Source organism: Tachyglossus aculeatus, chromosome 7, assembly GCF_015852505.1.
Source record: "Tachyglossus aculeatus isolate mTacAcu1 chromosome 7, mTacAcu1.pri, whole genome shotgun sequence".
Taxonomy (NCBI): Eukaryota; Metazoa; Chordata; class Mammalia; order Monotremata; family Tachyglossidae; genus Tachyglossus; species Tachyglossus aculeatus.
In genome coordinates, this window is record NC_052072.1 from 4,447,037 (window position 1) to 4,460,135 (window position 13,099).

Genomic DNA, 13,099 nt, shown 5'->3' on the forward strand with positions numbered 1-13,099 from the left:
AGTTATATATATGTGTGTGTGTGTGTGTGTGTGTGTGTGTGTGTGTGTGTGTGTGTGTGTGGTGTTATGTGTATATCTATATATTATATATATCATATATATGCATATTATATATATTTCAGTTAGAGATTCTACAACTGGGTTTTTTTCTGCTTCCTGTACTTTATATTTTTTATTCATGATTCTTTTTGCATTTAGCATAGTCTACTATTTATTTCAACTGATCTTCACCCACTGGGTGGTGATGAGGTTATTATTTTTAATTCAATTCAGTTTGTGGAAAAGCAGACATTATTAACGCAACATGTTGAGTAGACCCTCCCTCTCTATTTACAGGTTTCATTCACTCATTCATTCAGTTGTATTTATTCAGCATTTACTAAGTGCAGAGCAATGTACTAAGCGCTAGGGAGAGTACAATATGACAATAAACAGACATGTTCTCTGCCCACAATGAGACGATAGTCTAGAGGTTTGTACTGAAAGTAAAGAAACAGAGACCTAAATGTGGTGAATATCCAGTGAGATGATGATGATGATGATGGTATTTGTTAAACGCTTACTATGTGCAAAGCACTGTTCTAAGCACTGGGGTAGATACAAAGTAAACAGCTTGTCCCACGTGGAGCTCACAGTCTTAATCCCCATTTTACAGATGAGGTAACTGAGGCACAGAGAAGTTAAGTGAGTTCCCCAAAGTCACGTAGCTGATAAGTGGTGGAGCCGGGATTAGAACCCAAGACCTCTGACTCCCAAGCCCGGGCTCTTTCCACTGAAAATGACAACAGCGTAATGGGAAGAACATGATGTTGGGAGTTAGGAGATCTGGATTCCAGTCTGAGCTCTGTTTTTGGTCCAGCGTATGAGCTCAGGCTAGTGATTAATCTTCTTTTGGCTCAGTTTCCTCATCTGTAAAATGAGGATTATTACTGTATTTGTTAAGTATGTCGATGAGTCAGGCGCTGGGGTAGAAACAAGATATTCAGGTCGGACACAGTTCCTGTCCCACATGGGACTCCCAGTTTAAGTAGGAAGGAGAACAGGCATTGACTCCCTATTTTACAGCTGAGGAAACTGAGGCACAGAGTAGTTAAGTGACTTGCCCAAAGTCATATAGTTGGCAAGGGTGGAAAAATTATTAATGAAAGAAATGATTATTATTGTAATAATGGCATTTGTTAAGCACTTACTATGTTGATGATGATGGTTTTTATTAAGCATTTACTTAAGAGAAGCAGCATGGCTCAGTGGAAAAAGCCTGGGCTTTGGAGTCAGAGGTCATGGGTTCAAATCCTGGCTCTACCATTTGTCAGCTGTGTGACTTCGGGCAAGTCACTTAACTTCTCTGTGCCTCAGTTACCTCATCTGTAAAATGGGGATTAAGACTGTGAGCCCCACGTGGGACAACCTGATCACCTTGTAACCTCCCCAGCGCTTAGAACAGTGCTTTGCACATAGTAAGCGCTTAATAAATGCCATTATTATTATTATTATTATTATTATTTACTATGTGCCAAGCACTGTTCTAAACGCTGGGGTAGGTACAAGGTGATCAGGTTCTCCCAGGTGGGTTCACAATTTTTAGTACTATGTGCCATGCCCTCTTCTAAGTGCCAGCGTAGATACAAGTGAATAGAGTTGGACTCAGTCCCTGTCCCACATAGGGCTCACAGTTTTAATCCCCATTTTACAGATGAGGAAACTGAGGCTCAGGGAAGTGAAGTGACTTGCCCAAGGTCACACAACAGACAAGTAGAGGAGCCAGGATTAGAACACAGTCTATATGTTGCCAACTTGTACTTCCCAAGCGCTTAGTACAGTGCTCTGTGCACAGTAAGCACTCAATAAATACGATTGAATAAATGAATGAATGAATGAACACAGGTCATCTGATTTCCGAACCAGGGTTCTTTCCAATAGGCCGTGTTGCTACTCCCTATTTTACAAGGGCACTGGGAAAAAATACATGCAAAAACACCTTGGCAAAGGAAATAAGCCAATGCAAATTCGGGTTATTAGCACTGCCAAACTCTATGCCGAGTGCCTAGGGCTTTGCACTCTAATAATTATATTATATTTCAACCCACCTTCACAGGCTCCCAAATTATAGTAAACACATTTTGGTGAGTCATGTTTATACTATAAGCCTGTTCCATATTTATTCATTATAACCAGATCCTGTGGGCCAAAAATCAGTCAGGATTTAGTTTCATTTATCATTGCCAATTCTGGGGCTTCTGGTCTCCCACCGTTCTCCTTTTAAGTGCATATTCTGTTTTATTTAAATTAATGGGATGTGATGGTGCTTTAAAATCCTCTTCCATGGAACATTCTTTTTTCATGCTATTTATTAAGTGCTTATTCCAGGCCCTATACTAAGAGCTGGGATAGATTCATTCATTCATTCAATCGTATTTATTGAGCACTTACTGTGTACAGAGCACTGTACTAAGCGCTTGGGAAGTACAAGTTGGCAACATATAGAGACGGTCCCTACCCAACAGTGGGCTCAAAAGTTTATTAGATTGGGCATGGTCCCTTTCCCACGTGGGGCTCACAGTCACAGCCTCACAGACTGGCCCAAGATCATATAGCGCACAAGTGGCAGAGCTGGGATTAGAACCCATGACCTTATGGCTCTTTGGCCTATGTTCCATCCACTATGCTGTGTTTGGGGCTCACACTCTTCATCCCCATTTTAGAGATGAGGTAACTGAGGTCCAGAGAAGTGGCTTGCCTTAGGTCGCACAGCAGACATGTGGCAGAGCCAGGATTAGAACCCAGGTCCTTCTAACTCCCAAATCCAGTCTCTCTCCACTAAGCCATGCTACTTCTCTAAATATAAGGACGTTTAGAGCTTTTGTTTCCTCTGATATTCCTTTTTTCTTCTCAGTCGGCAGTTGATGAATTTGAATACAGTGTCTGATTCCGCGTCTCCATGAGACAATAAAGGTTCATCTACCGTAGGGAGATTTAATTCCTCATCAGAATATTTTTAATGCTTCCCCTAGACTGTGACCACCATGGGGGTTGGGGACTGGGCATGGCCTGTGAGCCTGTTGTTGCGTAGGGACCGTCTCTATATGTTGCCAACTTGTACTTCCCAAGCACTTAGTACAGTGCTCTGCACACAGTAAGCGCTCAATTAATACAATTGAATGAATGAATACCCTATCAACCCGAGAGTTTAGCATAGTGTATGCCATATAGTAACCACTGACAAATACCACAGTGAATAATTATTATTATTATTGCTAGACATGCCCGCCTACTCAGAGTTTGGAGCCTCAGAAAAACAAACAAACACTAGAGAAAGCTAGTGGATAGAGCTCAGTCCTGGGAGTCAGAAGGACATGAGTTCTAATCCCATCCATCACTTGTCTGTTGTGACACCTTGGGGAAGTCACCTCACTTCTCTGGGCCTCAGTTCCCTCACCTGTAAAATGGTGATTGAGCCTGGGAGCCCCATGGGGGAAAGAGGCTGTATCCAACTTGATTTGCTTATATCCACCCCAGTGCTTAGTAATACTAATGATAATAATAATAACAATAATGGTGTTTGTTAAGTGCTTACTATGTGTCAAACACTGTTCTAAGTGCTGGGGTAGATACAAGATTATCAGGTTGTCCCAGGTGGGGCTCACAGTCTTCATCCCCATTTTCCAAATGAGATTAGTGAGGCCCAGAGAAGCGAAGTGACTTGACCAAAGTCACACAGCTGAAAAGTGGCGGAGCCGGGATTAGAACCCACCACCTCTGACTCCCAAGCCCGGACTCTTTCCACTAAGCCACACTGCTTCTCCATACAGTCCCAGTCACATGGTAAGTGCTTAATAAATACCACAATCATTATTATTTGGCACAAGGACTGTGTCCAACCTGATTAACTTGCAACTACCCCGGCAATTAGAACATTGCTTGGCACAGTAGTAAGTACTTTACAAGTACCATGAGTATTATTATTATTATTACCTTTGAAGACCATGTTCCCATCCCAAAAGAACCGGGCCTTTTAGGCGACTTTGGTTTTTTCACCATCAGAGTCCCAGAAGACCTTCCACACCAAGTCTTCTGACTGCTATTCCGGGTGATGGACGGATTGCACCGTTCACTCCACCTCCGTCATTGAGAACTAGAGGAAAACTGATCCTTAGCTACTGGTCAAAGGGATTAAGTCCCATCTAGCTGCTGGATAACGCAGGTGCTGCCCGCTCGCTCATCATCTGATTATTTTCTAATTTATTACTTGCAAGCTTAACGCTACAAACCTGGCACTCAAAAGACGTTCTGGATTGTTCATTCTTTCAAAGTCATAAGTTCAAGTGCTCAGGGTGATTTGGTTAAAAATCCTAAAGACCAAGAATGCTGCTCTCCTAGGCTGAGTAATTGTAATTAACCTTCTAAAAATTTGATTTCTGCAGAAAGTTGAGGATCCGAACAACTACTAAAATTAAAAAGCCTGAGTTATTATAATTATTTACAACTGACATGATGTACTAGCCACACAGAAATATTTCAAATGCTGCTATCAATGTTGCAAAGAAATATTGATGCCGTTTGTTTTTCCTTGAAAGATTCTCACCTTGCTTAATTTAGTTTGGGGGAATATTCATTCATTCATTCATTCAATCGTATTTATTGAGCGCTTACTGTGTGCAGAGCACTGACTAAGCGCTTGGGAAGGACAAGTTGAAATATGGTAGACTTGTGCGTTCTGAAAATGGAAGGTGGGGTATTAGTGAATCAGGTTGTGTAGAGGTTAGGCAAAAAGGGGTCAACTTTTTTAAAAATCAATCAATCAGTAGTATTAGATGAGCGCTTATTGCCTGCAGAGTACTGTACTAAGCGTGTGGGAGAGTCCCACAAGAGAGTAGGTAGACATGTTCCTTGTCTTCAAGGAACCTTATTGAAGGCCCATCTCCTCCTAGAAGCCTTCCCTGACTAAACCCTCCTCTCCTCTTCTCTCACTCCCCTCTGTGCCGCCCTGACTTGTACATATTTACTATCCTATTTATTTTGTTAATGATGTGCATTTAGCTTTAATTCTAATTGGTTCTGACGATTGACACCTGTCCACATGTTTTGTTCTGTTTGTCTCCCCTTTCTAGACTGTGAGCCCACTGTTGGGTAGGGACTGTCTCTATGTGTTGCCAATTTGTACTTCCCAAGCGCTTAGTACAGTGCTCTGCACATAGTAAGCGCTCAATAAATACGATTGATTGATTGATTGATTGATTGACCATCTCTACATGTTGCCAACTTGTACTTCCCAAGTGCTTAGTACAGTGCTCTGCACACAGTAAGTGCTCAATAAATACGACTGAATGAATGAATGACTTGCTCCTTCATTCATCCTCCTTCCCAGCCCCACAGCACATATGTATAAATCTGTATACACTTATAATTGATTTACTCATTTACTTATCTATTTATTTATTCATATTAATGTCTGTCTCCTCTAGACTGTGAGCTCATTGTGGGCAGGAATGTGTCTGTTTTTGTTATAGTCTCCCAAGCGCTTAGTGCAGTGCTGTGCACAGTAAGCGCTCAATAAATATGACTGAAAGGAAAGGAGCTTACGGCCTAGACGGTCATCAAAATTGATTACAAATTCAGACTCAAGTGCTGTAGGGCTGAAGGTTGTGGCGGGGGGAGATGAGAAGTTCGTAATCAGTGCAGGAGAACAGGGTGGGAGATGAGAAGTTAGTCAGAGAAGGCTTCTTGGAGGAGAAATGATTTTAATGGGGCTTTTAAGATGAGGGGAGTGGTGATCTGTTGGATAGGAAATGGAAGAGTCCAAAACAACAGAGCTGATAGATGTGTTCCTTGCCCATGAGGAGCTTTTGATCTAGAGGCAGAGACAGACTTTGAAATACATGTTTAAAAGAGCTTTTTAGCCTTTCTGGTTCATGGGAAAATAACTGTGAGCGTGGCTTAGTGGAAGGAGTCTGGGCTTGGGAGTCAGAGGTCGTGGGTTCCCATCCTAGATTGACTATTTATCAGCTGTGTGACTTTGGGTAAGTCACTTCACTTTGAGGAAATTGTTATTATTATTGGTAATAATAATAATAATGGCATTAAGCGCTTACTATGTGTGAAGCACTGTTCTAAGTGCTGGGGAGGATACAAGGTGATCAGGTTGTCCCACGTGGGGCTCACAGTCTTAATCCCCATTTTACAGATGAGGGAACTGAGGCACGGAGAAATTATATCAACATGTTCATCAGCATCTTTTGAGCACCTAATCGATTAGTGAATCAATGGTATTTATTAATGATAATGATGGCATTTATTAAGCGCTTACTATGTGCAAAGCACTGTTCTAAGTGCCAGGGAGATAACAAGGTGATCAGGTTGTCCCTTGGGGGGCTCACAGTCTTAATCCCTATTTAACAGATGAGGTAACTGAGGCCCAGAGAAGTGAAGTGACTTGCCCAAAGGTACACAGCTGACAATTGCTCCAGTGGAAAGAGCACAGGCTTTGGTGTCAGAGGTCATGGGTTCAAATTCCGGCTCTGCCAATTAAGACCTGATCACCTTGTAATCTCCCCAGCACTTCAAAGACTGCTTTGCACATAGTAAGCGCTTAATAAATACCATAATAATTATTATTATAATTGGCGGAGCTGGGATTTGAACCCATGACCTCTGACTCCAAAGCCCAGGCTCTTTCCACTGAGCCACGCTGCCAGTGCTTACTGGATGTTGAGTAGTATAGTTTCTTGTGTCAGAATTCCTCATCTTTCTACCCAAACCTCACCTTCACCCCTATCTTTCCCAAGAATGTGGACATCCCGATCCTCCCTGTCTCCCAAGCCCATAACCTTGGCATTATCCTTGACTCACCTCCCTCATTCAACCTACAGATAATTCCTGCCACCAAATCCTGTTGCTTCTACTTTCACAACATGGTGAAATTTGGCCCTTTCCTCTCCATTCAAAAAGCTACTCTAAAGATCCAAGAACTTATCCTCTCTCGACTTGATTACTGTATCGGCCTCCTTCCTGACCTCCCTGCCTCTTTTCTCTCCCCACTCCAGTCCATGCTTCCTTTTTCTATAAAAGTGTTCCATCCAAATCTCCCAACTCCTCAAAAACCTCCAATTGTTGCCCACCCACCCACCTCTGCATCAAACAGAAACTCCTTACCATTGGCTTTAAAGTACTCATTCACCTTCCTCCTTCCTCGCCTCGCTGATTTTCCCCTTCCACCCAACCTGCACACTTTGCTCTTCTAACATCAACCAACTCTCTGTACCTCGATCTCATCCAACCCCTTGCTCGCATCATCCTTCTGATCTGGGATTCCTTCCCCCTTCAGGTCTGACAGGCCTCACTTTCCCCACCTTCAAAGCCTTCCTCTAAGAGGCCTTCCCCAACTAAGCCCTAATTTTCCCTCCTCCCTCTCCCTCCTGAGTTGCCAATGTACTTGGACTTTGGCCTAGTGGACAGAGCATGGGCCTGAGACTCAAAAAGATCTGAGTTCTAATCTCATCTGCGTCATTTGACTGCCACGTGACTTTGGGCAAATCAGCATGGCTCAGTGGAAAGAGCACGGGCTTTGGAGTCAGAGGTCATGGGTTCAGACCCCAGCTCCACCAATTGTCAGATGTGAGACTTTGGACAAGTCACTTAACTTCTCTGGGCTTCGGTTACCTCATTTGTAAAATGGGGATGAAGACTGTGAGCCCCCCGTGGGACAATCTGATCACCTTGTAACCTCCCCAGCACTTAGAACAGTGCTTTGCACATAGTAAGCACTCAATAAATGCCTTTATTATTATTATTACTTCACTTCTCTGCACCTCAGTTCCCTCATCCATTAAATGGGGATTAAGATTGTGTGCCCCATGTGGGACAGGAACTGTGTCCAACCTGATTATCTTAGAGAAGCAGCGTGGCTCAGTAAAAAAAGCACAGGCTTTGGAGTCAGAGGTCATGGGTCGAATCCTGGCTCTGCCACATGTCTGCTGTGTGACCTTGGGCAAGTCACTTAACTTCTCTGAGCCTTAGTTACCTAATCTGTAAAATGGGGACTAAGACTGTGAGTCCCCCGTGGGACAACTTGATCACCTTGTATCCCCCCAGCGCTTAGAACAGTGCTTTACACATAGTAAGCACTTAACAAATGCCATTGTTATTATTATTATTATATCCATGCATTTATTCATTCATTCAATCATATTTATTAAACGCTTACCGTGTGCAGAGCACTGTACTAAGCACTTGGAAAGTACCATACAACAATAAAGAATGACAATCCCTGACCACAATGGGCTCTCAGTCTATTATTATTAGTAGTTCAATGTTACTTAGTGGAAAGAGCCCAGAACTGGAAGCAGAACTGGAACCACTATTATTATTATTAATAATAATAATAATAATAATAATAATAATAATGGCATTTGTTAAATGCTTACTATGTGCAAAGCATTGTTCTAAGCACTGAGGAGGAAACGAGATGATCAGATTGTCCCACATGGGGCTCACAGCCTTCATCCCCATTTTACAGATGAGGTAACTGAGGCACAGATAAGTGAAGTGACTTGCCCAAAGTCACACAGCTGACAACTGGGAGAGCTGGAATTTGAACCCATGACCTCTGACTCCCAAGCCCGTGCTCTTTCCAGTGAGACACGCTGCTTCTCTAATTATTATTATTATACAATTATTATTATCGTTATCATTATTTGTCTCTGTTGCAGAATTGTACTTTCCATCAGCTTAGTACAGTGCTCTGCATATAATAAGCACTCAATAAATACGATTGAATGAATGAATGAATTATTACTTATGGTCACCCAGCCCTCAGCCCCACAGCAATTATGTGCATATCCATAATTTATTTTAACAGGGGTCTCCTCCTCTCCCCTCTCCGGATTGTACCTGGTGAGTTTCCAGTTCTCTACCAGTGTTGGCTACGGGAGGGAGAGTGAAGCAGAGGCTTACCCATTCCATTTCTAGCTTGGCCAGTGGCTAGCAAGTGGCAGGCCAGCTGCTACAAGTAAAAAATCCCCTGTGTGGGCCAACAGCGCACGAGAGAGAATCAAAGGTTGAGACTCAAGTTGACTGCGTGGAAGAAGTCGATGGTAAACCACTTACAGATTTTTCCAGAGAAAGCCTGATGGATCCACTACTGGAACAATGGCAGATGGAGAGTGGGGCGTCCATGGAGTCGCTATGGGTCGGAGATGACTTAAAGGCATAAGACAAGACAAGATTGTCAGCACCGGAAGACAGGGAACATGCCTACCTACTCTGTTCCACTGAATTCTCCTCAGCGCTTATTACAGTGCTCTGCACAAAGTAAATTTTCAACAAGTACCACTGATTGATTTATTGATTGTATTCTATTGGACTTGCCCGAGTGTTTGGACTCTCCCATGCTGAGCAGCAGCATTGCCTAATGGAAAGAACCTGGGCCAGAGAATCAGAGGCCCTGTGTTTTAATTCTGGCTCCATCACATTTTTTAAAAAATATTTGTTAAGCACTTACTAGGTGCCTGGAACTGTGGCAGATACTTACCACTTACCTTCTGTATGACCTTGGGCAAGTCACTTAACTTCTCTGTACCTCATTTCCCTTATCTGCAAAATGGGGATTCAATAATAATAATTATGGTATTTGGAAGCGCTTACTATCAATCAATCAATCAATCATATTTATTGAGCACTTACTGTGTGCAGAGCCCTGTACTAAGCACTTGGGAAGTACAAGTTGGCAACATATCTAAGCACCAGGGAAGATACAGGATAATCTCGTTGTCCCACCTGGGGCTCACACTTTTAATTCCCCATTTGACAGATGAGGTAACTGAGGCACAGAGAAGTTAAGTGACTTGCCCAAAGTCACAGAGCAGACAAGTGGCAGAGGCAGAATTAGAACCCAAACCCTTGTTCTCTCTCCTACTCTGACTGTGAGCTCCAGATAAGACCTGATTATCCTGTATCTACCCCAGTTCTTACTCTAGTGCTCGGCATAATGTAAGTGCTTATAATTATTATTATTGGTAGTAGTTAAGTGTTGCTTAGTGGAAAGAGCCCAGAACTGGAAGCAAAATCTCCAAGATCAATCAATCAATCAATCAATCATATTTATTGAGTGCTTACTGTGTGCAGAGCACTGTACTAAGTGCTTGGGAAGTACAAGTTGGCAATATATAGAGACAGTCCCTACCCAACAGTGGGCTCACAGTCTAAGAGATTCTAGTGGCAACTCTGCCTCTTGTCTCCTTGGGCAAACCACTTAAATTAATTCATTCAATCGTATTTATTGAACGCTTACTGTGTGCAGAGCACTATACTATGCACCTGGGAGAGGACAGTACAGCAGTAAACAGACACTTTCCCTACCCCCAATGATCTTACAGTCTAGAGGCAGAGAGACTGATAACAATACAAGTAAATAAATGCCAGATATGAACAAAAAGTGTTGTGGGCTTGGGCGAGGGGGAGAACAAAGGGAGCAAGTCCAGGTGATGCAGAAAGGAGTGGGAGAAGAAGAAATGGGGGCTTAGTCTGGGAAGTCCTCATGGAAGAGATGGACTTTCAATAAGGCTTTGAAGTGGGGGGAGTTCTTTGTGCCTTAGTTTCCTCATCTGCAAAATGGGGATAAAATGCTTGTTCTCCCTCCTCCTTAGACTGCCACATCTTTGCAGGACAAGGATTGACTCCAGTCTCTTCACCCTATAGCTACCCGAGCTCTAAATACAGTGCTTGGCTTATTGTAAGCGCTTAACAAATACCATGGTTAGAACCAGAGGGGGTTGAATAAATACCTTCCCTACTATTGTGAGCTTTAATCAGCCAGGGTCTCTCTTTGAATCCCGTCTTTCCAGTTTTCTGAATAATATTTATATTCTAAGGGACTGAAAGGGAAAGAAGTAGTCACTCAAAATAGTCCAAAATATTTATGGAAAATCTGAGACGAGCGCCTTTAGTCAACCCCCTCACCATTCAATTATGTGTTCACTGTAAAATTGGATCTTGTCAAGTATCACTCATAGCTGCCTAGAGGAAAATACTTCCTGAAGGCAGCTCCCTGCAGGACCGGTTTTAAGATATGTGAGTGGGAAAACTTAAACCGTGTCCTCATTTTGCACGAGGCCTTTACGAACAGGATTTCTGAGAACAATGTATAGTCTCAAAGAGGTTGTTTTAAATAGTCTTAAATAAAAACGGATCCCAGGGAGTTATGGGGTCTGGCCGGGTCATTCATGAAATGGTGAAATCAAGAATCAAAATGTCCAAAAGTCCGGATTCCCTACTTCCCAAAAAGCCTCGAATTCAGGGGGAATTCCTAAGCCTCAAGCCCCAGCCACATGCGTGACACTTTTCTCCAAATCCATTTCCATCCCTTATTGATGCCTCCACCATTTTATATTGTTCACCCCCTATCCATCCATTATTTTTTGTTTCATTCCCTCCCTCATTAGAATAGAAGCTTTTTGAGGGCAGGAATTGTGTCTATTCACCTTACTATCCTTTCCCCATTGCTTAGCACAGCACTCTGCTCAGTAGACACTGTGACCCCTTGAGGGCAGAGATTGTGTCTGGCGTAGCAGCTAGAGCCCGGGCCTGGATGTCAGAAGGTCATGGATTCTAATCCTAGCTCTGCCACTTGTCTGCTGTGTGGCCTTAGGAAAGTCACTTCACTTCTCTGGGCCTCAATTAGTTCATCTGGAAAATGGGGAATAAGAGTGTGAGCCCCATATGGGTCAGGGATTGTGTCCAAATTGATTTGCTTGTATCCACCTCAGTGCTTATTATAGTGCCTGGCACACAGTAAGTGCTTAACAAGTACCATGACTATAGTACTTATAATTATTATTATATATAATTATTATTAGTAATTTATAATTAATAATAATAATTATTATTATTCAATTCAAACGTATTTATTGAGTGCTTACTGTGTGCAGAGCACTGTACTAAGCGCTTGGGAAGTACAAGTTGGCAACATGTAGAGACAGTCCCTACCCAACAGTGGGCTCGTAGTCTAGAAGGGGGAGACAGAGAACAAAACAAAACATATTAACAAAATAAAATAAATAGAATAGATATGTAAAAATAAACAAACAAATAAATAAATAAATAAATAAAGCGATAAATACGTACAAACATATATACATATATACAGGTGCTTTGGGGAGGGGAAGAAGGTAAGGCGGGGGGATGGGGAAGGTGGGGGGGAGGAGGGATAGTAATATTATTACTATTACTATCATCCCTATGGAACATTCCTAAGCCCTTTTTTAAAATGGTACATTTTTAAGTGTTCACTTTGTGCCAGGCATTGTACTAAGTGCTGGGATAGATACAAGCTAATAATAATAATAATATTAATAATAATAATAATGGCATTTGTTAAGCACTTACTCTGTGCCAAGCACTGTTCTAAGTGCTGGGGGAATACAAGGTAATCAGCCCCACATGGGTGGGGCTCACGGTCTTAATCCCCATTTTACAGATAAGGTAACTGAGGCACAGAGACGTGAAGTGACTTGCCCAAAGTCACACAGCTGACAAGTGGAGGAGCCGGGATTAGAACCCATGACCTCTTACTCAGGCCCATGCTCTTTCCACTGAGCCACACTGCTCCTCTAGTACAGCATTCTGCACACAGTAGATTGTAAACTCAGTAAGGGCAGGAATCATATCTTCTATCTCTACCACATTCTCCCGAGTGCTTACTACAGTGCTCTGCTCCTGGAGACTCAATAGATGCAATCAAACAGATATTTTTAGTAGGGTCCAATCACAAAAGTCACAGTTGAAGAAAGTTTCCACTTCTGTGTCCCCTCCTCTAAATTGTAAACTCATTTTGGGCAGGGAACATGTCTGCGAATTCTGTTGCACTTCATTTTCCCAAACTCTTAGTACAGTATACAAAGGAGAAACTGTGTGGCATAGTGGAAGGAGCCCGGGCTTGGGAGTCAGAGGTCATGGGTTCTAATCCCGACCCTGCCACTTGTCTGCCATGTGACCTTGGGCAAGAAGTAGTGTGGCTCCGTGGAAAGAGCACGGGCTTTGGAGTCAGAGTTCATGGGTTCAAATCCCAGCTCTGCCAATTGTCAGCTGTATGACTTTGGGCAAGTCT